At 42.0% G+C, this 26478-nt stretch overlaps 1 protein-coding gene and 1 long non-coding RNA gene across 51 annotated transcripts in view; one reads left to right on the top strand and one right to left on the bottom strand.

The window, feature by feature from the left end:
• Window positions 1-26478, bottom strand: part of SORBS1 (sorbin and SH3 domain containing 1) — a 230030-nt gene that overhangs the window by 126284 nt on the left and 77268 nt on the right. The gene's annotated exons all lie outside the window — the stretch shown is intronic.
• Window positions 12125-19431, top strand: LOC132685085 (uncharacterized). The gene is made up of 3 exons (XR_009612941.3): window positions 12125-12219; window positions 16507-16701; window positions 19318-19431. It is a non-coding gene; the product is annotated as an uncharacterized LOC132685085 (long non-coding RNA).

The raw sequence follows: 26478 nt of genomic DNA, 5'->3' as shown, positions 1-26478 counted from the left end.
CAAGGTCCTGATGAGCATCCCAGGCTCATCTCCATATATTCAATAAACCCTAAACTCCACTGTACCAGATTTGTCACTCCTTCTGAATCCCAAAGAAGAGTCTCCAAGTCATTCATGTCATTGTTTCTTCCCACCACTAAGACCCTTTCCCTTACCTCCTCAACCTTTAATGCCAGATGCACTGGCCCAACACAAATGAAAGGGTTTGGATTTTGCTTTAGCTTTCATTTTATTTTATTCTGTTTATTTTTGAGAGAGAGAGAGGGAGAGAGCGCCACCGAATCCGAAGCAGGCTCCAGGCTCCGAGCTGTGAGCATAGAGCCCAATGCGGGGTTTGAACCCACGAACCTTGAGATCATGACCTGAGCCAAAGTTGGATGCTTAACCGACTGAGCCACCCAGGCGCCCCTTAGTTTTGTTTTTAATCACCACAAAAAGTTGTGATGATAAGGAACTCATTTTAACAAGACCAATTTATAATCACAGAATTCAGGAATCCCACGCCCAAGTGCCCACTAAAATCATCACACTCTCATCCCAGGCCTTTCCCAGAGATGGGTCAGATTTGAAGCTAGAAGACTAATTATAAAAGATTGCAATACAACTGCAATCACGTTTTACCTTTTATACTTAAATGGAGCCTTTAAGCAAACATAAAAAGTTGATGCTGCCAACAAAATTGACAATAAGCGAAATACAGCCCCTAAATAGTTTCAAGTCTTATAAATGCAATATTATTTGAGCTTCAGATAATAGAATTTGGGTGACAACTTGTAATCATATGTTACATTATGTTTTTAAAAATGCATGGTTTGCAGCAAACATAACAGAGAGGGTTAATATCCTTATCTTATAGTATACTCATACTCACTGCCAGGAAAAAAAATTTAAAAAGCATGAAGAAATAATTCCCAGAAGAAAAAAGGCAAACAAACAAACCTATAAGAAAATGCTCACTTAACCTGATTAGCTTTAAAAAAAAAATAGATTCAAATAATGTCTTTTTTTTTTTAACTTCTTAAATTAGTCCACAAATTTAAAAACACCAACACTCAGCTGAGGCAAAGGCACTGACATTTTCCTACCAGTAACACTGTAAACGGTTATCACTGTTTTGAACGTAACACATCCAGAGCTATCCACCTCAATCCCTTTGTGCTTTCGGGGAATCTAGCCCAAAGAAAGAATCCCAAATGACAACAAAGCTACACAGCGATGTTTACCACAGCTTTACTAATAATAGTGAGAACCTGGACACTCTCTGGTGTTCAGTAACAGGAAGCCAATTACACGGCCACACACCCCTCTGGGTGGACTGTTGGACAGTTACAAAGATAATGGTTATGTAGACCACACAACATGGGAAAACACTTCTTACAAGATTAGGTGAAGAAAGCAGTGTGTAGGTTTGTAGGACATCTGTGATTCTAGTTATGTAAAAAATAAAACCTATTTCATATATTGGAAAGGAAACATGCCCAAATTCTAATAATGATTTGGTAGCATGGAATTACAGGTAACTTTTAAATTTCACTTCTATTTTCCAGACTGTTTATACGACATTTCTTTTTTTAACAAAAAAGTAATGTTTTTTAGCTCATACCTAGCATTTGTTATGCAATTGTGTCATCTTCAGAACTTTCAACAGAAAGTTCTAGGCGACAAGCTAGAAAACGCACCACTAACAACCCCGTCTATTTGAACACAGTCCCACATGATGCAATCTTCCACAGGACTAATAGCGAATGCCCCAAATGTGGGATTCCAACATTAATCTCCAGTGATTGCTTTTGTTTAATGAAGCCAAACTACTCCCGTGTAGTTCCTTATGAGGACAAGGGGGGCGATAAAAAGACTAAGATGTTCAGCCAGATTTCCTAAAGAAGCAATCGCACCAAAACATTTCATCTTAAAATAGTCAGCAGGGGCTGCCCGGTGACAACACACACCCAGTACCCCACTGCTCCCCACGCCTGCTCGCTGCCAATTCCCTGCTCCAAACCCGACTTCATGGCATTCCAGAGCCCTGAGCTCCTTCTCAAACTCTTTATATGTACAACTCTGGGCACACACGGTTTCTCAAACATGCATTGTTAACCAAGACAAGTCTTAAATACAAAACTGGCCCATTTGTGTTTCCCAAATATGGCTGTGTCTACAGAACTAAAACAAAGGTGTCTAATTGTAGCATCCCGCACATTTGGAACCCTCCATTGAGACAATCTAGATAATTCAAACCAGGGCAGATTCCCAAATTCATGAGATAAAAGGAAAACATCTTAGCTCTGTTTCCATTGTGAACATATAACCTCAAACTAATAAAGGCAAGCCCAGGAGACAGATGATGCCTTTTGTCTCCACAGTCACTACATGATGCCTCCTTGTAGGGAAAGGATAGACAAGGGCATTTTGAATTCTCAGAAGAGTCAAGGTTGGGCCAGAGTCTAGTGGTCTAGTCTTAGTAACTAAGAAGTTACTAAGTGTGGCTGAAAAAAAAAAAATTCTAAAAAAGGGGTCAATTGGAGCCTGAGAATGGGAAAGAAGCGTGGGTTTGATATTGGCAGGAGAGGTGTCCAGTCTTATAGACAATCCATAGTTCCCTCTCATCTTGGCTTTTGAACCACAAAACTCCTAAGGCTATTCACCACATCATCTATCACAGACGTCTACAGCACAGGCCCATACCACACTCAGGAATGAGGGAACAGAAGTTCCATTCAGTAAAAAGACGCTGGGTCTTTTGCAAATACATAACTTAAATACTTCAATTCATAATACTGGCTTATTCAGGAATTGCTTGTTTTCCTTAAGGAGTTTTGAAATTTTTACTGAATGTATATTAGCCAGCAAAGAGCCAATATGGAACACTGAAAACATTATTTCTTCTGAGAAAATCTCTCTTCTTAGTGGTATCTGCTTAATAACTGAGGTGGAACACATATAGACCCAAAATCAATGATCCTTTAACTCAGGTCTTGGAGGCCAAGGACTTCATCAGACCCTGGGTCCCTACCAGTAATAAACATGAGACCCCAACTTCCATTAGTCACTAAATAATCAGTGAATTATATATTAGCTACTTTTTCTCTATTCTCATAATCTCATTTTGTGCTGGTTTTAGGCAATTTTTCAATATATCAGGTATAAAAGCTGCATCCAAGCATTCGAGAACATAGTGCAAATTTCTGAAATGGGTTTTCTTCAAACTAAGCTGACATCACTAAAATATAGTAGCAAAATCATAGCAAACATTCAATATTTTTTTTAAAAATCCATGACAACTCTCATACCAGACTACTTGGAAACAGGTTGGCATCTAGTATATATTTTATATAAATAGAAATTTTATATTTATGCATGTATATATACACACATTTATGACTTCAGCTGCCCTATGTATACCCAACTATATCAATCGTCACTTTGAATGCAAATGGTCTACATGCACCAATTAAAAGACAGATTGTCACAGTGGATAAAAAAACAAGACTCAACTGTATGCTGTCTCTAAGAAGCCCACATCAACTACAAAGACACATATAGATAAAAATTAAATGCATGCAGAAAAAGAAACCATGCTAACAGTTGCTACATGTGCTTAGTGTCTGCAGAAAACAACAAAAATCCAGGGTGAGAAGAACAGGGTTTGAATCCAAACTGCCAGGGTTGCGCAAACTGGGAAGTGCCTTAGTTTGCTCAGTCTCAGTTTACTCACCTATCCAAGGAAATTAATAATATCTAATTTCATAAGGTGTTTCTAATTAAATTTAAAAATAAATATGAAACATCGTAAATTGTGTTATAAAAGGAAAAATGGTTCTAGCAAAGAAGGTGCTGTCTAGTCCTGTTACTCTTTGTTTATTGTTTTAACAGACTGATGAATAGGGTCACTGTATATCTCATCACGAAGCTGATATTACCTGTACCAATACTCACCTGTACAAAACGTTAAGCTTTACGAACTAGAGGAGCATCTAAGAACCAAGAAATCCATCTCTAGATCTGTCTTCCTATGCAAAGTCGGGCAATGAAGGACACTTTCGACAAAGGCATCATGTTTTTTAAGACACTTCACGGTTGCTCTCTTAGAAGTCAGGTCTCAAGGAACCAAGTCATGATGATCTAGACCCATTTACTGTGCATGCATTCTAGACAAGAGCCTGTGCTCATGCTTCAGACAGATGAACCAGCAACTTTGCATGTGTCATTTCTCATTTTGAGAACACCTTGTAAGGTTTCTATACCCACACGGAGAAAGGAGAAACTCAGGCTCAATGCGAGTTAGAAGACTTGTTAAAAAGTCTTGCAGAAGCACTAAGAAAGCTGAATACAGATCCTGGTGCTGGCTCCCAAGTCTGGGCTCTTTCCATTCCACAATGTGGCCTCAAAGAGGCATGACACAGTCCCTGCCTGAAGAAAGATATTACTACATGTAGGCTATTCAGAGAATATACAGACCTAAAAAAGAGAGATGATAATCTCAAGGAACATTTTTAATCAGCTTATCAGCCAAAACAAGAGATGGTGCCTGCCTCCAAGACCTTACATCCTACTTGGAGGGAGAAGACGAAGAGCTTTGAAACCTTGATGATCACTAAAGACAGCACGGAAAAGCATCTACAAATCACCCTCCAGTGTAAGACTATGCCAGCTAAGAGAACTTCAGGACTTAGTGGGAAAGACCAGGATGTGCTGACCAAAGCACCCTTTTCTGAATGTGCAAAATACACTGCAGTTCTTAGGATAATGACTTCTCTACAGAAAGTGTTCATCGGAGGAGACTAAACTGAATAGAATTACACACAGCATGTTCTAGTAGCCTTTACGAATCAATGACATCCACCATCACCCTGTTACTCACACACCCCTTAAAAAAATGTGTAGAGGAACTCTAAAGCAAAAATAACTTGGATTTCAGTTACTGCTCGGCCACTTATGAGAGGCATGATATGCGGTCAGTTAACCCTGCCAAGCCTCAGTGTCCTCATCTGTAAAATGGGAATACCAGCAGCCAGCGGTCTCAGAGTGTTACACTGAGCATTAAATGCAGAAAGCGAGCACTTCAAATGCCTAACACAGGACTAGAAGGTGCTCCATAAATGTCAGCTGCTCTCATCATCATCATCAATAGCATTTGACAGGAAGGTTCCTGCCCACTTTCTCCGCAGCTGGTTTCTCTGAGTAGGTGTCCAACGATAGGGAGGCTGGAGTCTTCGGGCTAACAAAACAGTCTCCGCTCCCCTCTTAAGAGGGGACTGTACCAACTTCCTGTCCCTCCTAAGTCACATGGTCTGTCTTTCCCCAACCATACAATCCCCTCTTCTAACTCAGCTCCCCATGAGAAGCAAAGTAACTGGTGTACTCTTTCACAGCACAGTTCATTCTCATGGATGTTATGTTACTGGGTATCACTTGACTCCACGTAAAATTTACTGTCTTCTGTGTCCTTTGCTAGTCACGAGCTGCTCTCACAAAGTGCCTAAGCTGGGGTTTCTGAGGTGGGTTCCACAAAGGTGGTATTTAGTCCACAGCACAGCATATACACAGAATAGACCCAAGTCCAATCCAGTTGATGGGAAGGACTTTTACTGAAGAGCATATGGAAATAACATTGGGTAGATGGTGTACATGGTCACCAACTGGCCTTGAATCCAGGAAAGGCATCTGTACTTGCCTCTATCAGACCACAGAACCCAAGGTGAGTTCTTTAGACATTTCCTAATCCAAAAATCAATCTGACTGAGGCACACAGGATGAACTAGGGGGGCTGGGGACACTGGTGCAGGGAGAGTACATGAGCTGAGGCCAGGCCAACGGAGAATGCATGGACATCTACTGCTTTTTGTGACTTCCTCCTCCGATTTCCCTCAACCATATATACCCTCTCTGCCCAGGAAAGCAGCTCCCAGCAAACTTGTTTTGCCCATTTGGCTGTGAAAAGCTCCACAAAAGCGTTGATTACAGCAACCACAGCTGACAATTTCTACATTTGTCTTATCTTGCTTATTTGCTGCAAAAACTGCTGCTCAGAGAGAATCTGATTTTTGGAGCTTACTCCTTAAATCTCACTCTGCCACTTTTGCCCACGGCTAGTCTTATTTTTTGCCCATTTGCCTTGGTGGCTGACATGAAATTACCAGAAAACAAAAGGTGTCAAAAATCCTTTATTACTCACAAAGCTTACTAACTGGAGACATTACAATTAACAACCACTACCATAGACTAAAACATGACAAATGAGGGATCATTTTCAAACTAATGTTAAAGAGAATAGTTCTCGACATAAAATGACCCTGTCTTCACAATTCACCACTCATGTAAATATGACAAAAAATGTTGGAAGAAGAGAACTACGTATTCAATTATAGTTAATGTGATGATCCTGAGATCTAGATTAAGGAGCCTGATTAAGAGAATATTAAATGCTTCACATTGAGCTCTATCAGCAAATAGTTCCAGGTGTTGAGGCAGTGATCCTACCGCTTTGAAACTCAGTTTCCCCCTGGATTAATAATAGCACTAATTTCCCTGCTGCCGTAAGGATTAATGGGACCAAGCATCGCCCATGTAGCAGTGCCTGCACACGGTAAGAATTCAATAAATGATCACGTGTTGATATAATTGGTTTATTTCCCATTTGTCTCGTTCTAACTCCAAAAATGAGCATAGTAGTAGGTGGGTGGAAATGCTGGTTAATAAAAGGCTCGAGTTAGTCACTGTTTTACTATAACAACAGTTTACCGGGATTCTGCTGGAAGGAGGCAGGGGCACTGCCAGCAATGAAGGCTTTCTGCCTTGGACAGAGAACACACAAAACTTGAGGTAGCTCCACCCAGCACCCTGCATTTGTATAGAACTTTGCAGGTTATAGAACAGCAGTGCCTTTGGCTGTCTGTAAGAAGGTCAGGAATTGAGTTCAATCACAGAAAAAGGGGATGGGGAAGAAATGCAATGCGGTCTGTCTTTAAGAAGGTTTCATGTGGCCAAAGGACTCTCAGAGTATCATAATACATCAGGGCTGGAAAGGACCACAATTTCCAAATATTAGAAGCCCTGAAGTCCAACAGGACACACTGGGGAAAGCCAACCGTGTCAGCAATAGAGGTGACAGCTCCTAGGTTTGGGGTCCTGCTGTGCTTTCCTGAAGTTAATCTCCCTGACGACAAGCATCTATGATCATATGAGTTTGTAAGTCATGAGAGTACTAAAATATTCTAAATGGCTTTGAAAAATTTCATTGTGGCATTCTCTTTCGTCAAAAAAAAAAAGCAGTAGTAGAAAACTAAAATCTAAGGTTTCATAACATTTATAGTAAACCCAAATGTCTTTAAAATTAAATTCTAAAATCTTACACACAAGTACAAAGTTGGGGAATAAATGGCTTTCTCCTTTTTAAAAATAAATCATTAATTTAAGGCAAGCCCACAATCAAATGCCCTTTGGTGCTGCTGAACCCATTAATTCATGCAATAAAAGTTCACTAAATGTGAGGAATGAACAGTGGTTCTTCTATTTTAATTTGTAGTATGTTGTACAGATCTGGAAGTCAAACCACCAGGATTCTAACAGAGAGCATTTTAAGAAGACTGCAGAGAGGGGGAAAAATAAGGATCCCACACAAAAATCTCTCCTGCCCTTGAAGTGTGCAACAAAAACCCGTCATAAAAATGTAACTTTAGAACTCTTGGGTTGGTTCCCAATCTTCTTACAGGGAGCTGCAGTATTTGTGTAGTTTGGTGAATATATTACACACAATCATAGACTTTCTTCCTACCTGTTTAATAATAAAAGTGCAAAAATAGGTTTTTCCTTATGTAAAAATGTAAAGCCTAAGTAAATATACTGGGATATAAGGGGAGAAGAAACTAAAATATGAGCTCAAAATTCTTAAAAACAGACAAGAAAAAACACTTGACCTCTCAGCATGGTGATGAAGCATTTCAAATTCCCACGTGCTAATATCACAGCTCTAAAAACAAACTGGCAGAGCGCCTAGGTGGCTCAATGCGTCGAGCATCCCACTCTTGATTTCGGCTCATGTCATGATCCCAGGGTCGCAGGATCAACCCCCGCACTGGGCTCTGTGCTGAGCTTAGAGCCCGGTTAAGATTCTCTCTCTTCCCCCACTCCACCCCTGTCTCCGGCTTGCTCACTAAAATAAAAAAAAATAAAAATAAAAAGTAACTAAAAAACTTAAGTGCAGCGAATCAGGTACAGTGGTGCCCTGGGGAGCATGAAATCCAAGAGAACTACATGAAGTGTGCCCACGTACTTTGCTAAAGTCCAACCAGTGAACAGAAAATCCCAGAGATGCCAAATTTTACATATAGGTGTAATTTAAAATACTTATGCTCCGGCTTCATTGCTGGTTTACACCAAAGCTGAAAGAGGAGGGAGGGAGAAGTGGGTGAGTTCAGGAAGGTGCCCTAGACGCCGACCAGATGAACACCGGCTTGGAAGAGCCTATTCTTGGAAGTGCCCAGCAGCGGGCATTGACTCATTGAACGTGGACAAGCAGCCGAGTTCTTCCAATGAGGGGCCAGACAGGGAAACCCTCCTCTGGCCGTTCAGCTCAGCTCCCTCATTAAATTCAGAGTGAAACCAGCTGCCAGAAAAGGCAAAGGGTGACCCAGCCGTGGCTCTGGAAATTCCTAGCAAAGAAAACAGACTGAACGCCTGGGTCGTGGTAGCTCACAGATCACAGTGCTAGAAGGCAGATTTCAGGCAACCGTATGGAAGATAAGGAAATCATCCTTAGAGTGGTGCTCTGCTCCTGCTGAAAATATAGTGCGGTTTCTCTCAGAACGTGCTGGGTCCATTATCATCAGGGAGACAGAACAGATGGAGGAAGACACAGGCAGTGAGGCAGTGAGTCCCCAAAAATCAGTAAAACGGTGTCAGTGAATAGGAGACCAACACAAATAATATTAAAACAAAAATATCAATTCTTTACAAGAATTATTAAAGTTAAATAAGTACATATAAAATACTTCACTAAAAAGGTTAAATCTTATTCATTTCTTCTATCACTGAAATCTACACAAATGACATTAAGAAATTGCATTTAAATATAGATATGTTATATGAAATCATTTTTTTAAGTCAAAGAAACTTTAAGATACAGTGATTTTTTTTCTCATGTCCTGATTTTTTTTCCTTAAAAGATGCATCTGCAATACAGAATATGGCAAGCCACAAACTGACCTCTAACTTCATTACTTTAAAGGCCAAAAATGCTGCTATGTGGTGGGAAGAGCCCAATAAAACCATCATTGTCTTTTTGTGGAGAACTGGCTATTGTCTTTACTTTTGCCCCCAAGTAAATAAATATTGGTCTTAACCCTTGATAGGAGGTAACACTGGGTCTTTCTCTTCATCCCTTTTCCTCCAAACTTAGTAATTTCCTATTTTATAAATTCAAACATGACTTAATCATTAATGATTTCCCCAAATGTACGTTTCATCATGGATGCTGAAAAAGTTAAAGTACTACTTGTAACCCTGCTCCTAGTCAACTTTGATGAATCAGAGAATTCAGAAAAGAACAGGAGCATTTTACATGTGCCCTTCAACTAAATTCCTAACTTGGACTTCAATTTTCATTATAAATTTGAATTCTCTGGATTTAAAAATATTTTTTCAATTCAAAGCACAACTAAAATAATCTTCGTAAAAAATGCTCCCGCTGTATCAGAGGGCCTCAAAAACTGCTGTATGTTGGTCACAGGGAGGGGACACTTGTCTCAAATGCAGATTACAGTTTCTGCTCCCAGACGTGTGGATTGAGAAGTTCCAAGGCGGGGGGGGGGTGCCTAAAATCTGCATTTCTGGGGGATGTGGTTTAAGGCCATGCTTTGAGAAATACTGGTCAATATGACCAAGTTACGGCAGTTCCAAGTATTAAATGCCCACAGCTCCAACACTTGACACAAAGCTGGAAATTATTATGAATTTGTTGCATCAAATTAAATAGAATTTCTAATTTGCACTGACTGTGTCAGAATTTCATTTCAGCAGGGAGACAGTTTTTCCTTTTTCCCCTGCAAACTGTTCACAGTGAGTAAAACAACGTGCAAATATAATTGCACTTAGGCCTGCCAGGCATGACTGCTGCCCCATCTGCACATTGTCTGGCACAGGGTTTCCAAATGAGAAATCTACTAGGAGCACATTCATCTATCAGCTTAAATATTCCTAAACTGGATAATTGAGAAAGCCAAGAAATCAAATGTGCCCAAAATTTCAGACTGTTTCATATCATCACCCATAAAATGACTATACCCTAAAAAAAAAAAGATATATATCTGATACATCCGTTGATGCCATGTAAAGAAAATTTTTTTAATTAAGCAGACTTTGATTTCTAAAAGTCCATTAATGCTTTATCCTCTCATATTACGGTAACAGCAACGTTTACATTTTATATCAAACTCAAACTGCTAACTTCTCAACGTGTTTCCACCAGACAGTTCTATTAACTATTCAGCAACAGAAAATAGTTTCCTATAAAAAGCAACTGGGAAAGCAGTTACAACCAAAGAAATTCAAAAGCAGTTGTTCAAGTATTAAGCTCTTTTTTAGAAGAAAAAGAGTTTCCTCTCATTTCAAGAGTATTGTTCTTTTTAGATCTAACAGGTTTTATTTTTTATATTTTCAAGTACCAAGGAAACTATAAGCACAGAATTAAACGTCTGAAAATTAAAGAAAAAGATCCATATTGTCACCACTCTAAAACAACCTCTTTCTTCATCTGTAGGACCAAACTTTGACAAACAGCACTCAAACCCTGGTGAACTCGCTTCTGATACAGGTGACTGCAAAGCATTCAGGATTACACCACTCTGCAACATGTACATTTTTTTAATTTAGTGAGTTGGGGAGCCACATACTCAAGTCTGCTTCCTGTTTCTTTTGAGAGGTAGCCAAATCTGATTTGTCTCCCTAGCAATAAATAAAATACAATTATTTGTGTCATCAGGAGCTCTATGCTTAGCATGTGACATACAAGATCTCAGTTAACCCTAATAACCTTAGAGCATATGTACTGTTGCTACCAACTTCGAAAGGAGGAGATGGTTCAGTGTCTTCCCCAGGGTCACATGACCAGTATATGCTGTGGGATTGTGACAGAAACCTGATCTGACCTTAAATCCCAGGCTCTTAAAGATCACCTCGTACCAGCGTGGCACTGCATTGCATTTCCCTTCCTTCCACTCCTCCCACCTCGTTTTGTAAACACCTTTCCACTGCATTTGTTTTCTGGTGATTAAGAGAATGAGCTCGGGGCGCCTGGGTGGCGCAGTCGGTTAAGCGTCCGACTTCAGCCAGGTCACGATCTCGCGGTCCGTGAGTTCGAGCCCCGCGTCAGGCTCTGTGCTGACGGCTCGGAGCCTGGAGCCTGTTTCCGATTCTGTGTCTCCCTCTCTCTCTGCCCCTCCCCCGTTCATGCTCTGTCTCTCTCTGTCCCAAAAATAAATAAAAAAACGTTGAAAAAAAAAAATTTAAAAAAAATAAAAAAAAAAAAAAGAGAATGAGCTCAACAGACCTTCCCACAGACCTATCCAGCCTTTATGAAGTGCCAGCTTAGTGTCAGACACTGTGCTCAGGGCTGGCTACAGAGACGAACACCACCATTGCCCTCCAGAGGCCTATGGTCCAAACTGTGGAGGGGGCTTCAAAGCAAGATGATGGTGTCTTTTGTTCTGTGAAAGCCACGCGATGCCTAGACAGTCCACTGCTGGCTGCCGAGAGAGTGGAAGTGAACAGAAGCTTGGGCTGAGGGCTGGGAGTGGATACAAGTGACACCTTCGGCCCAAGGAATGAACGGAGAGCTAGTTAAGGACTATAAGCCTTTCACAGCAAATTCCCAAACTAGAATGTTTTGGTTCTATAAATGGAGATGTTACAAGGGGAACATTAGTTTGAAGTAAAACTGAATTTTGAAAAATTTTTACAAACTTTTGTATAGTTATGCTGTTGGCGTCACTCTCCAATTCCACATAGTTGTTGGGAGTCCAGCTGTTTACTCCCTCGATTTGACTCTTGTCAACTCAAGTGGCAGAGATATCCCAAGTTCCAGTAAACACACACAGCTCTTTTTAGCTCTGGCAGGCGCGCTAGGGGGAAGCTGGAAGGCCTGGTTCTGGCCAGGCGTGGGCTACAGCCTTAACAGAGAGGCAGTGTTCCCCGGGATCCAGCAAGGCAGTGACGGGGATCAAGGTGAGAGAGCCCGGGGAAACGGGCCGATGTAGGTGGCCTGTGATCATGAATGTCCCCTTCTCCTTCCATCACTAACCCTTGGCAATTCCCATGCTTTCCTTTAATGAGAGAGGCCTATTGCATCTCTCCCCATGCCCTTGCCCTTGCCTTCCCTCAGAGGTATGGTGATTAAGAATGTAGGTTTGGGGCACCTGGGGGGCTCGGGCAGTTAAATGTCCAACTTTGGCTCAGGTCACGATCTCATGGTTCATGGGTCTGAGCCCCGCGTCAGGCTCTGTGCTGACAGCTCAGAGCCTGGAGCCTGCTTCAGATTCTGTGTCTCCTTCTCTCTCTCTGCCCCTCCCCTGCTTGTGCTCCCTTTCTCTCTCTCTCAAAAATAAATAAGTAAACATTAAAAGGAAAAAAAAAAAAAAGAATGTAGGTTCGGTATAAATGATCAGCTCCATCCCTTACTAGCTGTGTGATCTTGGGCAAGTTACCTCAGTTTCCACATCCATAAAATGGAGTATTACAGCAATCCCTCTCGTGTGGCTTCTACAAGATCTGGTTGCGGTAACACTGGTAAAGCACTCAGGGGCACCTGCCACAAAGCTGGACACAGTGCAGTGCTTGATAAATGACTTCTTTGACTCAGGGCACTCACTGGCTGGTCTACTTTTTCCCACTTAAGTGTTGGCTGTTGTATTGGTCATTCTTCTGTAAGCCAGGGATGATTCTCTGAAGGGTGGCTGAGTACACGTTCACTCTACTCGTTGCAGTGACCTACTCTTATAGGATGGTCAATAAATGTTTTGGGGGTTTGTTTTTGTTTAGCTCTGAGGAACCTTTAAACACTCACACAAGAGATTCTCTTACACTCATTTGGACCTATCTCAGTGACCTACATAGTGAAAAACATTCAATAAAAATCAATGTTGGGTTTATTTTGTTATGAGGGACCACAGAAATAATGTAGTTTGACACCTTCACTGTATAGCTGAGAAAACAGTCCAGGTGAGGAAGGAGAAGCCCACCCACATGGTTGGAGTGAGATTGTGACCTGGCCAAGAGTAAAACAAGGGCTCCCTATTCAGCACTGTTTCCCCCACAGGATGTTGCCCTGAGTCAAAACACAGATAACTGGCCTTATCTTTCTGTAGACCAAATGGTAAGGAGAATGTCATGCTAACATCATATTTCAAGAGGAACAAAATTCTTTATTCACTACAAATATTCTTTCTGAATTTTCACACAGTGCCTTGGATGTAGTAAAGGAGCAATAAATATTTTGATTTTATATAAAAAGGCAAATGACACTGAGAAATATACCGTCACTATGAAAAATTCTTCCAGATACTGGAAGATTTTCCAGTATCCATATTTCCATATCCATATACAAAGAAATAATAGAATGTTCTACATAATAAAATGTTGCCATGGTCTAAAGGTTTATTTCCCCCCAAATTCATATGCTGAAAACCTCACATCCAAGGTAGATGGTACTAGGAGCCTTTGGGAGGTGCTTAGGTCATGAGGGCAGAGCCCTCATAAATCGAATTGGTGTCCTTATAAAAGAGTCCCCAGAGTCATAACCCTTCCACCATGTGAGGCTACGACAAGAAGTCTGTAATGTGGAAGAGGGCCCTCACCAAAACATGATCATGCTGGTGCTTTGAGGTTGAATGTCCCTAAACTGTGAGAAATAAATTTCTGTTGTTTTTAAGCCCAGTCGTGGTATTTGGTATGGTGGCCTGAAAAGACTAAGACATTGATTAATTACAAAGTCCAATTTTTGAAGAATGAAAAATACCATGCAATGAGGTATACTAGCATCCTTAATACAGTTTCTCTTTCTATGGACTGAACAGTGTCTAGAGAGCATTGCTCTAGGCATCAAGTGACAACAATTCTGTGTTGTACCACATATCTCAGACTATTAGGGCAGATCCAAATTCAAATTTTCTATCTCTTTTACCAATAAATAATTTCACTTCTCTCCAAATTCCAGTTTTCCAGAAACCAGTAACCAAATAAATCAAGTCAGTAAGCATTGTAAGTAAATGTAACAGTAAATCACAACAGACTAAAAACCCGCAAAAAGAAGGCTCACACGCTTACCTCCAGAACCCAATAGGTCTATAGCTGTAGATGTGATGCATATTTGTAAAAGGCTCAACGTGGAGCCAATATGACAGCAGACACAGACGGGGCAGCAACACAAATTCTAAAACCAGAATCTTTAATTACCTATGTCCCTAGGAAGTAAATTGGCAAGAAAGGTGGGTAACACAGACTTTAAAAAAAAAAATTTTTTTTCGTGATATACTATGAAGTCAGAAAATTCTGAGCTCAAACTCCTTACTTTCTTTACCATTACCAGGTTGAACCCTATCAAATGGCTTTTAAGTCAAAAACAATCAAATATTAGAATATCACATTACTCAAATTAACACACAACATTATGAGGGAACAGAAGACCGCTGTCATCGAAGACAGCCTCGAACATGGTTTCAGGAAGATTATCTCTAATTCATAATGGTTTTCTTCAATGAGTTCTGGGGTGGAGAAAGCAGGAGGGGCTGAGGTTAACAGTTAGTTGCTTAAGTTACCAAAAACTCCACTGACTAGAACTCTTCATCTTCTAAGCGGCCCTATTAAAGTTTCACTGCAGAATAATTTATGAGATGTCTGAGGAATGCTGTGAAAAAAAATACGTCTGACATTTAAGACTATTTTAAAACACCTCTCTTGTACAAAGAGCTGGAGGTGTGGCAGGTCGGGCCTTGCTCATGCCTGGGGAGAGCTGAAGTTTTTTGCGGTTTGGGGCAGAGACCCGGCACAGCTTCAAAGCTCCGAGGCCCAGGCGGGCTCTCCAAGCCCCCGGAGGCGCGACCAGGCCAGGCAGAGACGGCATCTCTGTTCCTATTTGGGGCCTCGGCACTCTGTTTGCCCTTCAAGGTTCCCTGCTGCCTAAGGAAACATGCAAAATATTTCCGTGAAGCACCGCTGTGTGGAAGCAACAGGAAATAAAGGTTTACTCCAGTGACTCCCTGCTAATAAAGAGGCAGGGGTCGCATCTGAGAATCAGGGTTTTCCAAGCGACTTGTTATTTTTACCAGATGTTTTCAAAGGCAGGGCTTGTGCACAGTACTTGAGAGGTTTTTTTGTTTTCTAGAATCAAGAGGGCTTAACCATAAGATGTATTTTAATGGAGCAGGAAAAGCCAATCCAAATTCAAAAGGATATGGGGAAAGTGGCCTCCTCAGAGACACGACTTGTAAATTTTCTTAGTGTATAAGAGAAATGAAGCATTCATATCTGAAACTTCCTAAAGGAGGTAAAATCAGTTCTTAAAAAATTCAACCTTTACCACATTTTTGTATTAAAAAATTTAATGTTTATTTGTTTTTGAGAAAGAGAGAGAGACAGGCCGACAGAGAGTGAGCAGGGAAGGGACAGAGAGAGAGAGAGACAGAATCCGAAGCAGGCTCCAGGCCCTGAGCTGCCAGCACAGAGCCCGACACGGGGCTCGAACTCACAAACCGTGAGATCATGACCTGAGCTGAAGTCGAACGCTTACCCAACTGAGCCACCCAGGCGCCCCTACCTTTACCTTTTTTTTTTTTTTTTTTTTTTTTTTTTTTTTTTGGGACAGAGAGAGACAGAGCATGAACAGGGGAGGGGCAGAGAGAGAGGGAGACACAGAATCGGAAACAGGCTCCAGGCTCCGAGCCATCAGCCCAGAGCCCGACGCGGGGCTCGAACTCACGGACCGCGAGATCGTGACCTGGCTGAAGTCGGACGCTTAACCGACTGCGCCACCCAGGCGCCCCCCTTTACCACTTTCTAACAAAGGTGCTAAGCTATGGAGACTTCACTGGGCAAGCATGGCCCCAATGTAAAAAACTGGAGTCAGAAGCACCCAAGGATCCCACCATGCCTTCTTCCTTCTCCCACATGCCTGCCCACCTCCTACCACCAGCACTGTCTCCGTTTGGTGGAGGCACCTGGGCATAGAGCGCTCTTCCATGCTATGCCCACAGCAAGCCTTCCCAAGCTGCGCCATATGTCTCAAAAGTTTCCCTCTACCTTGTCCTACCCCCAACAAGCTATGCTGCCTCATTTGTGTCCTTCAAATGGCTCCCATATCCTCCAAGCCTATTTTCTAGAATGGGACCAACCCGAAAAAAAGGACAGATGATGGATTTCCAGAGCTCCAACTTACTGCCTTTCTCTCTCTCCCATATATATGGAATCTATATTCTTTTGTTAATTTACATTATTTGCCTAATGTGCTATTTTCTCCAGTCTACTGATTGTTCAGAGCAACACATCTAGCTCAGAACATGAGCTTCTAGAGAGCAGTGTTTTCAGCCTCATCACGCGGAGAAAGACTGAGGGAAAAGAGGATGTTCCCCTAAAGAAATATGTGGAGAAAGCGTGGGGTTGCGAGTCTGACATTGCAGTTGGAACTTTGCCTCCATTCTCCAGCTAGCATCGAAGGTAACTTCCTTTGCCTCTTTCAAGTTCACATTCCTCTTCTGCAAAGTAAGAAATAATAAAACCTATCTTTGGGGTGATTATGAGGACTGTACCGGCTACGTGAAAAACCCTGCATATACAGAGAGGAATAAGTCCTGCGTCAACCATTGTTGCTTTTCCCAAACTCTGCCTACACCTTTTATAAATAGTTCCTTTATTTAAATCTCCTTAAATTACCTGATTTGAATGTGCCATAGGATTCCTGCCAGGACTCCCAATACACTCAGTAAGTGACATTTTCCTTATCTTTCCCACTTCTCTCCTAGTGTATGGTTTTCTACTGAAGAAAAACTTGCTGCTTTAAAAATATATTAACCTTATATTCTTCAATGTTTCGTTACTTCCATTTTGTTCCAGTGCTCAAGTTGTTGTGTAAGTCTGGTTTACCCAAATTATAAATTCTGGCATTATGTCTGATTTACCTGCATTTGAAGTTTCTGAATTTCACACTGGTTTACCGGGCTGTAAAATCACAAGGCTAATAGGACCCTATCCCATCACCTAGGCCAGCATCTCCCAAAACATGTTCCACAGAACAGTGCTGCCAGAAAAGCTAGCGTGTGGCAAAAAAGGTGTTCTAGAATCTAACAAATTTGCAATGTCTTTCCATGGCAACTCTCAGTGACCTTCAGTGATACCTTTAGGTATCTGAGAAGTCTAGCCATAAGGAATCCCACTGAAATGCACTCAAGCAGCATTCTGTTAATTTATTTGCCCACAGAACCATTTCCTCCTCCCTCCCTTTAGGGCACCCATTAACGCCATGCAGAACAAACTTCTACATAGTCCCAGTGGAATGGGAGAGCAGAAACAGAAAAAACCCTTCCCTAAGGTCAGTTTGTAAATGACGGAGGTAGCTTCAGGCCCAGACCTCTCCAACCCCCAAGCCCCAGTTCTTCTGGCCATACCAGAGGGTCTCTAACTTCATCACACAGAGGGATGGCCAGGAGCGATGGTTAACTGTAGGCTGCTGTGTCTGACCCTAAACTGTCTAAGTCAGTGGATCTGGTGTGTATTTCCAACACTTCTTGGGTGCTGCTGCTGCCAGAAGAATCACACTTTGAGAAGCACTGTCCTACACCCGCCCGCAGCAGCACAGAGGCTGGGGAGTGCCTCATCCCAGAGGGAAGACCTGGTGGGGAAGCCAAGGCGTCAACTCGGGAAAATGCCTACAGGACAACAGGGTTAATAATTAACGGTTCAACACACGAGGCTGTATCTAACAAATGACCAAACGGCCCAGAGTGAACTACCAAAACTGGACAGTGGGAATTACTTGGTGTGAAACGATAGGAAAGTCTGGAAAACGAGAGAGAGAGAGAGAGAGAGAGAGAGAGAGAATGGGGTGCCTTGGTGGCTCAGTCGGTTGAGTGTCTGACTCTTGATTTCAGTTCAGGTCATGATCCCAGGGTTGTGGGACTGAGCCACACACCAGGCTCTGTGCTGAGCATGAAGCATGCTTGAGACTTTCTCTCTCTCCATCTGCCCCTCTCCCCCACTCATGTTCTCTAAAATTAAAAGAGAGAGAGAGAGAGAGAGAGAGAGAGAGAGAGAGAGAGAGAGAATATAATTGGGAAGAACATTCCAAGTGGTAACAATGGTTCCTATTATCCAAATATTTGTTTGCAGAATGGTGGAGGCCTGGCTGTGCATGTCTTTGGAGAGCACCCTGGTTCTTAATTTGAATATGGGTGTGACTGCTATTTCAAAAATTCACAGCAAAACACTTAATGCAAAATAGAGTAGCTGCTCTCCAAAGTGATTTGGAGGATGGAGCAAAGGTCTTCCTGCTCCCTTTCCAGCTGTAGCTTCACTTCCCCTGTTCGCCCTCTCTGCTTGGGTGCCCAGCCGCCCACCTCCAACACATTAAACCAAGGGACAAGCAAAGCTGGCCACGGAGTCTATAAGCCAGCTGGCTTAAGTTTTGCCTTGGGAAGTGGGGGTAAAACAGTCAAAGCCTGCAAGTCCCTGCAAATGGAGTTTGATGAAGTGAAACATTTTCGAGACATCCCTCACCCACACCTATCTCCTCCCCCAAAAAGAATTATCTGGGAAAATCGTTTTTATAAGTTAGCTATAGCAAATTATCTCAAAAGGAATAGCCAAGAATGAAAACACCATTCTCCGTGACACTCCAGGAGCTGTGGCCCCGAACTGCAATCTTGCAATACTGGTACTAGCTACTGCTTTCAAAGAGCCAGGAATGACCTCACTAGGGTCATGGCAAGCCTGACTCTCACTCACTCGCTGGCATTCACTGAAAACTGGTTACCACAAGGTAAGAGGCAGGTGACACATGAGACATCTACTGTCCTCCCGGCTGAAGCAGTGAAAGCACATCGGTTAATCACAGGGTGAGTCAGGAGCGTGGAGATGAAGAACACTGGAGTCAGGTGGAAGAGGTTACTCTCAGGCGATTGTGCGGATGGCAGGAGGAAGCAGGATGCAGGACGGGAAAGGTAGGAAAATTGATAGTTCATGAGCACCTGCTCTGTGCCATATGCCGTTGGGTCCTTCACTTACTCTTTCCTGTCATCCGCAAAGTCCTATGAGCTGGATTGATGTCTTCATTTATAGATGGGGAACCAACGCCCAGGAAGTGAAAGCTCAAACAGCTGGCCAACACCAATATGGGGACTTCAGCTTTGGTTTATCTGAATCCAAAAGTGATGGTCTTCAATGATGTAAGATTCACAGATGACAGGAGACCTTGTAACTTCCACCGACGTTAAATCAGGGTAAGTGCACTCTCCAGTCCTTCCCTAAGTTTCAATTTATCATTTCAAATGTAGTGAAATCATTAAATAAATTTGAGTTATATACACATACGTATACAATGTATTTACCTAAATGTAAGACATTTAAGTATCATAAAGTTCTAAGTTAGTTATGGATGGGGGAAGATTTTGAACCATTTGTTAAAAATTATCACCATGGGCGGGGCACCTGGGTGGCTCAATCAGTTAAACATCCCACTCTGGATTTCAGTTCAGGTCATGATCTCATGGTCATGAGATGGGGCCCCACGTCAGTGCTCTCAGCGTGGAGCTTACTTGAGATTCTCTCTCTCTCTCTCTCTCTCTCTCTCTCTCTCAAAATAAGTAAATAAACTTCAAAACAAATTATCACCATAGGCAATACATTTTATGCCTTTGAAGGGGTCTGAACACCTGAGTAGAGTGGCCAGAAATGTTTCCTTTTCTCCTCCAGGATGTTACACAAAAGCAACGAGGAAATGGGGGAGGGGTGGATGAGCATGACATTTCAGTAAATTTAGGAGCTACAACCTATACACAAAAATTGTTTACTACTAGTAGTGGGTCAGAAATACACAGAGATAAGTGCATCTTAAAATTCCGATGTTTCCACATCAGCCCAAATGACACTATTAATAAATACGTACAGACCGGTCTACATGCCTGGCACGGTCTATAAGCTTTCTATAGACTAAGGTTGTTGGGGGTTTTTTTCAAACTTTTATTTAAATTTTAGTTGGTTAACATACGGTGCAATATTGGTTTCAGGAGTAGAATTCAACGACTCGTCACTTACATACAACTCCCAGTGCTCATCATAGCAAGTACCCTCCTTAATGCTGATCACCCATCTAGCCCATCCCCCACCCACTTCCCCTCCATCAACCCTCATTTTGTTCTCTATCTTTAAGAGTCTCTCATGGTTCATCTGTTTTGTTTCTTCCCCCTCTCCCATATGTTCATCTGTTTTGTTTCTTACATTCCACATATGGGTAAAATCATATGGTATTTTAGACTAAGGCTTTTAATCATCACATCCTACCTACAAGATGAACACCATCTTAGAAATGATGAAACTGAAGCACAGAAAGAATAAGTAACTAGCCAAGACCATAGAGTTCAACAGTAAATGGAGAAACTGAGATTTAAACCCAGGCCCTTAGGCTCTAGAGCCCACACTGATGACCACCAAGATGGAGTGCCTATCACATAGCAGATGTATGGGGTCATCATTGTTCCATGATTTTAGTAGCAAAAGATTTAGTAGCCTAAATACCATTCATAAACTATTGTTTATGTGTTATGACACATCTATTCAACAGAAACAACTATTAAAGACCATGAGGTAGCTCAAACTGTAAGATGGAATGATTTCCAAAATTATGGTTAAATAACCATGGATAATACCATGGGTCCAAACACACCATGGATAGTATGAAGTCATTTGTGTAAAGAAAACAGACAAACATACATATTTACAGATGCAGAGAAAACCTCCAGAATAGTTCACAAGAAACTGGTGCTTCTGAGGAGAAAGCTAGGTACAGGAATTTGACAGAAAAAAAGATGGAAGATTTAATTTTCATGACAAATATCTTTCTAATTTTTGAATTAAGAACATGGTTCATGTATCACCTATTTATATAAAGCAAATTCAAAGACCAAAATTATTTGAAGAAAATCATGGTGGAATGTTTTCCAACCTAATTCCAAGCAGGGAAGGTAAGAAGTGATAGGAATACCCTGTGACACTTTTCCATTCATTTCATCAAATACTTTTTCATAGTAGATATTCCAAAATAATTAGAACTAAAAAATAAATTGAAAATGCCATCCACTTTCTGGGGCACCTGGGTGGCTCAGTTAGTTGAGCTCTTGATTTTAGCCTAGGTCATGATCTCACGGTTTGTGGGATCAAGCCCTGGGTCGGGCTCTGCACTGACAGTGTGCAGCCTGCTTGGGATTCTCTCCCTCTCACTTGCCCCTCCCCTGCAAGCATGCTTGCACACACCCAGGCATGTGTTCTCTCTCTCTCTTGTGCAAAATAAATTAACTTTAAATATATATATATGTGTATATATATATATATATATATATACACACATATATACACACACACATATATGTATATATATACACACATATATATGTATACATATACATATATATACACACACATACACACACACACACACATATATATGAATAAAATGCCATCCGCTTTCTACTACTCCGACACTTGCTTCTTAAAAATGCAGTGGATAAATAACAAGAGAGAATTCCCTGTGTAGAAGGTAGTAAGAGGTGTTTCAACGTTTGTGCATGGCGTGTGCATGAGAGAGCAAGAGAAATCCTTTAAAAAATAAAAGAGGGCAGGTAGTGACCCAGCACAACCACTGTGTGGCTAAAATAGGAATGGGTATGTCACCCCCATGCCACTAAAGAAACAGTCTCTCATGTCCTACAAAACATGCAAGGCATCTTGCCTTGCCAAATTTAAACGGGGACGTTATTTTTACGTTACTATAATTAGTTCCCATTTGTCTATGAATCAGCCTTTATGAGGCAACAGCATCTAAGCCCCATCAGATGAAACCTGAGGCAACATCATCTCTGTTTATTATTTTGAAAAGAAAGAGAGGGAGCCAAGTTTCCTGCAACGCCCGATTCAAACACTGAAATTTGGAGGACAGAATGTCCTGTTGTCCACGTTTGAAGATAGGACTATATTTTCATCTAATACATCAGTCCCAGGTTCAGCTGGTAACAGGAAGGAATTGAATTCCAGAGCTCAAAAATAGGACTTAAGTACTAAACCACCTTTCACTGCTCATATAGAATATTTATATTTTAACACCTTACACAGCAGCATTTTTTAAGTGCTCACGTTAATGAACAAACATGAACATGTTTTAATCTAAAGGTATCTGAGTGAGTGGCAGATTGGTAAACACAAACATTTTAAACCTATATTCACATTCCTGGATACACCCCTTTCATAATTAACTTTCTTACAAGAAATGAAGTGTTTCAACACCACATATAAAGGCAGGGGGAGAGGGAGTGTTCCTATGTAGCCTGGGATCCCCTTGAATGAAATGGCTCCTCTAAGAGGCTTTGCAATCAGGTATATAAACACAGTAGCATCTTTTGGTCTCCAAAGGGAGTCCAGCCAGATAGTAGACAGAATCTGGAAGAGGTTTAAACTGGCAACCTTAATAAGTTTCAGAGAACCAACTGGAGTGTACAAGTTCAATGCTGCAATTCACAGAGAACATCAGTTAGCAGTACTCTAGGGGATCACGGCACATTTGAGTGAGAGCAGTGGATATAGAAGGGGGTAAATACACTATTCGCTTGTCTCCAGATTTATTATATCAAAGGCTTAATGTTTTTGTGCATACCCATGTGCCTTTGATAAACGAGTATAGGTACACCTGTACCTTTTATTGCAAATACCATGGGTTCTAGGCCCAGTTAACATTTACTAACGAGGTTCCCTTCGGCAAGCCATTTTAACCCATCAGAATCTCATTTTTGTCCCTCAAATATAACAACAATAAACAGGTGGCAAGAGACTAATACTTGACTTGTCTAATCTCACAGAAATTTTAAAATAACCAAAATGAAATGCTGTATAGTTTTTACAGTTTAGCAAACATTTATATGACATTACATGCCAAGCACAAGGTGTTGTATAATTCTTACATATTTTTAGATATACAAGTAAAGATAGCATTTAGATATACATGAATATATATCAGAAAAGGGGAAATGAGGGTGGGCAGGGTTAAAAATAAGGTCTGAGATTACATCGGAATTTTAACTGAAAGCTGAGACCCAAACAATGGTTTTACTTTGCCAAAACCACAGGCAGGAGCTGCCTGGAATGTTGTCATACTAACTTTACCCTCATCACCCTTGGAAAATTCAGAGATTCACGTATAATTCTCACTTTTAATGACCCTCTGTTAGAGGTACTATTATTATCTCTGTTGTACAGATAAGAAAACTAAGACCCAGAGCGGCTCAATAACTTGCCTGTGGTTACATAACTAGGAAATGGGATCTGAACTTTGACGGTCTGAGTCCAGAGTACATTCAATTATACACTATACCATGCAGCCTATCATAGTTGTTATTACTATTATGGTATATTACAATAAATCCCTTGTATTAATCTCAATTCCACAAAAGAGGAAAATGAGGCTCATAGGTTAAGTTACAGCAAGCCAAGATCACGAAGCAAGTATATGGAAGAGAATTTGAAGCCGAGTCTACAGGACTCCAGAACCTGTACTCTTAACTGCAAAGTTGATAACCTCCAATCCACAAATATTTATTCTGCACCTACTGTGCCCTAACACACTTTTTGAAAAAGGTAAGGAGTTGGTGGTGGTGTTCCGTCAGGAGCTGGAAAGGCTTTCATAGCACCTCAGTGTTGAACCGGCCCCACCTACACTCCCCACGACAAAGTCCAAAGTCCTGCACATAGCAGGTGCCCCGTGACAGGTGATGCCGGTATGGTGGATGATGGCAACAGAAATACTCTAAGTGTCGGTATATAGCTTCAAAAGGGAATTTGACTATTCAACATGGAGGAGGAAAAACTCTAAGGGCAGAATACAGAGAGTTTTTAAAAAAAATTTTTTTTAACGTTTATTTATTTTTGAGACAGAGAGAGACAGAGCACGAATGGGGGAGGGCCAGAGAGAGGGAGACACAGAATCCGAAACAGGCTCCAGGCTCCGAGCTGTCAGCACAGAGCCCGACGCGGGGCCCGAACTCACAGACCGCGAGATCGTGACCTGAGCCGAAGTCGGCTGCCTAACCAACTGAGCCACCCAGGCGCCCCAAAATACAGAGAGTTTTTAAAACAATGTGAGTGGATGTGGTCTCCATCCACAGGCAGAGCATTTTAGGAACTTGGTTAATTCCTACTAACTTTCAACTCTTGAGGTAGGGTGACCAATCACCCTGGTTCTCCCTGGACTTTCCTGGTAGTCTCATGTCCCAGGAACCCCCCTCAGTTGGTTACCCTAGAGGGCAAACATCAGGTTTTGTACTTGACCTTTCAATGCCCAACCCCCTGGTTCTAGCACAGTGCCTTGCAAACAGAAGGCGTTCAATAAGTCTTAGTTGGTTAGATGGATGAAAGGAGCAATACTTTATTATTTCCAAGTACACTCATTTCCACTATACAAGTGTTGCCGAGCTGCAGTCCCTGCATGGCTAAAATGACTATGTGAGAATCATTTTAATTAGCACTTTCATTGTTTGTATGCAAATGCACATTCCTAAAGTGGGTCCTCTAAAAAGCCTTCCCTAAATCAACATCCCTTACTGAGATTTTTCTCAGTAAATCCTTGTCCACAGACAGTGGGGAGATAAAATTCCATCCAGCCTGAGCCTTAATGATCCAGCATCTGTAACGGAGTTGACGCTTTTCTTTATAGGAACGGCAAGTCTAAAATGAGGAAATGTGAGGCACTTCCAGGCGCCAGGAGAGGGTTGCTCCTTGACTTACTCATCCCAAAATAGTATGGCGACTCAGAAGGCAGTCTCCCAGTACCGAGTTCCTCTTGCAGAAAAGTGGAATGCCCCGCTGCCTGGCCCCCTGGATTAGAGTCCTCAGAGTTATCGAAAGCAAACTTTCCAGCCTCCCCCAGATGTCCTGCTTTGAGTTCGGCCAGCCCGTTCCCTCTGCTGGCCCATCCCTGACCTATTCCCTTCCTTTGGCTCTCTGACCCGGGGCTGGGCGGCCTTGGTCTTTTGCCTCAGCTCAGGGAGAGGCCCAGATGCTCCTTGAGAATTCAACTCTGGCAGAGGTATCGGTGGCCCCAGCCCTGCCCTGCCCTGGGTGGGAGGTTTGAAGAGCTGGTCTCTCGGGGAGTCAGGGTGGGAATGAAAGTTCTGGGCGGTCAGCATGGCCGACTCCTGTCCTGAGTCATTAACTCAGCCCCACAGGGTTATGCCAGGCAGCCCAGAGAGCCAGTCAGAGCTTAAAATGAGAGAGAATATGATGGTGAGAAGCTAAGTATCAGAAAGGCAAACAGGGAGGCAGAGGTTATCTGAGCTTGGAGAAATCCTCCTGTGGTCCAAAGAGCCCAGGGAGGACCACAGCCAGGAAGGCCCTGCAAAGTCCTTTAAAGGGCTGCACTCCTAGCTTGGGATGCTCTATTTGCATGTCTGGGCTGCAGGAGGATAAAATAGAGATGAAGCTAAACAAAGGACAGCAGCATTTATCAGTCAGAAGAAAGTCCAAAAGGCTAGTATCTGGGATGAATTACAACAGGTGAGAAATGTGAATAACGATCAGGGGTAGGTTTTTGTTTGTCATTTGTTTGTCAAATTAGCATCAGAGTGAGAAGAAAAGCAAAGAAGCATAGGCCTGTTTGGGGAAGCCAGTGGGACGCTGCAGCCAGCAGAGGAGAAGAGAAATAGTTCCTCGCCTGCCTGCGCTAAGGGAACGTTCTTCAAACCAGAAGAGGCGACTCTGGTAACTGCTGACTGGAAGAGGCGACTCTGGTAACTAAGACAGGTGTGGAGCCGGGGGAGCTACTGCCATTTTAAGTCCAGTCAGGTTTTTAGGCTCAGATGAATCACACCCACAGACAGCCAAAGTATGGACCTATGCCGCAGATGAATCACCGTCAGCAGTCCTTCAGAAACCTCAAAGAAAGGAATGGCGTTCAAAGATAAGGAACTAAATAATTAACAAAAGGAAGATTCTAGAAGTATATGCCAACAGGCTTGGCACTAACGTCCAGAAAAATTCTAGCCTGGAGTATTACATAGATGAATACTCAAGAGTGATGACTGCCAAAAACTGATAGAGGTTCACCATAATCAAGTATCAAATGAACCAATTCTCTTTTTTGTTAGATTTAGAAGACTGATAGTTCAGATGAGCATAACTTCACCTGAGCCAGGCTTTAACAGTTCTATGATATTCTTGTGAATATGAATATGAGCAATTAGG

The sequence above is a fragment of the Panthera onca genome, chromosome D2 (assembly GCF_046562875.1).
Source record: "Panthera onca isolate mPanOnc1 chromosome D2, mPanOnc1 haplotype 2, whole genome shotgun sequence".
In the NCBI taxonomy this organism is placed as follows: Eukaryota; Metazoa; Chordata; class Mammalia; order Carnivora; family Felidae; genus Panthera; species Panthera onca.
The sequence above is the reverse complement of the archived record's forward strand: the minus strand, read 5'-3'. Positions and strand labels throughout refer to the sequence as shown.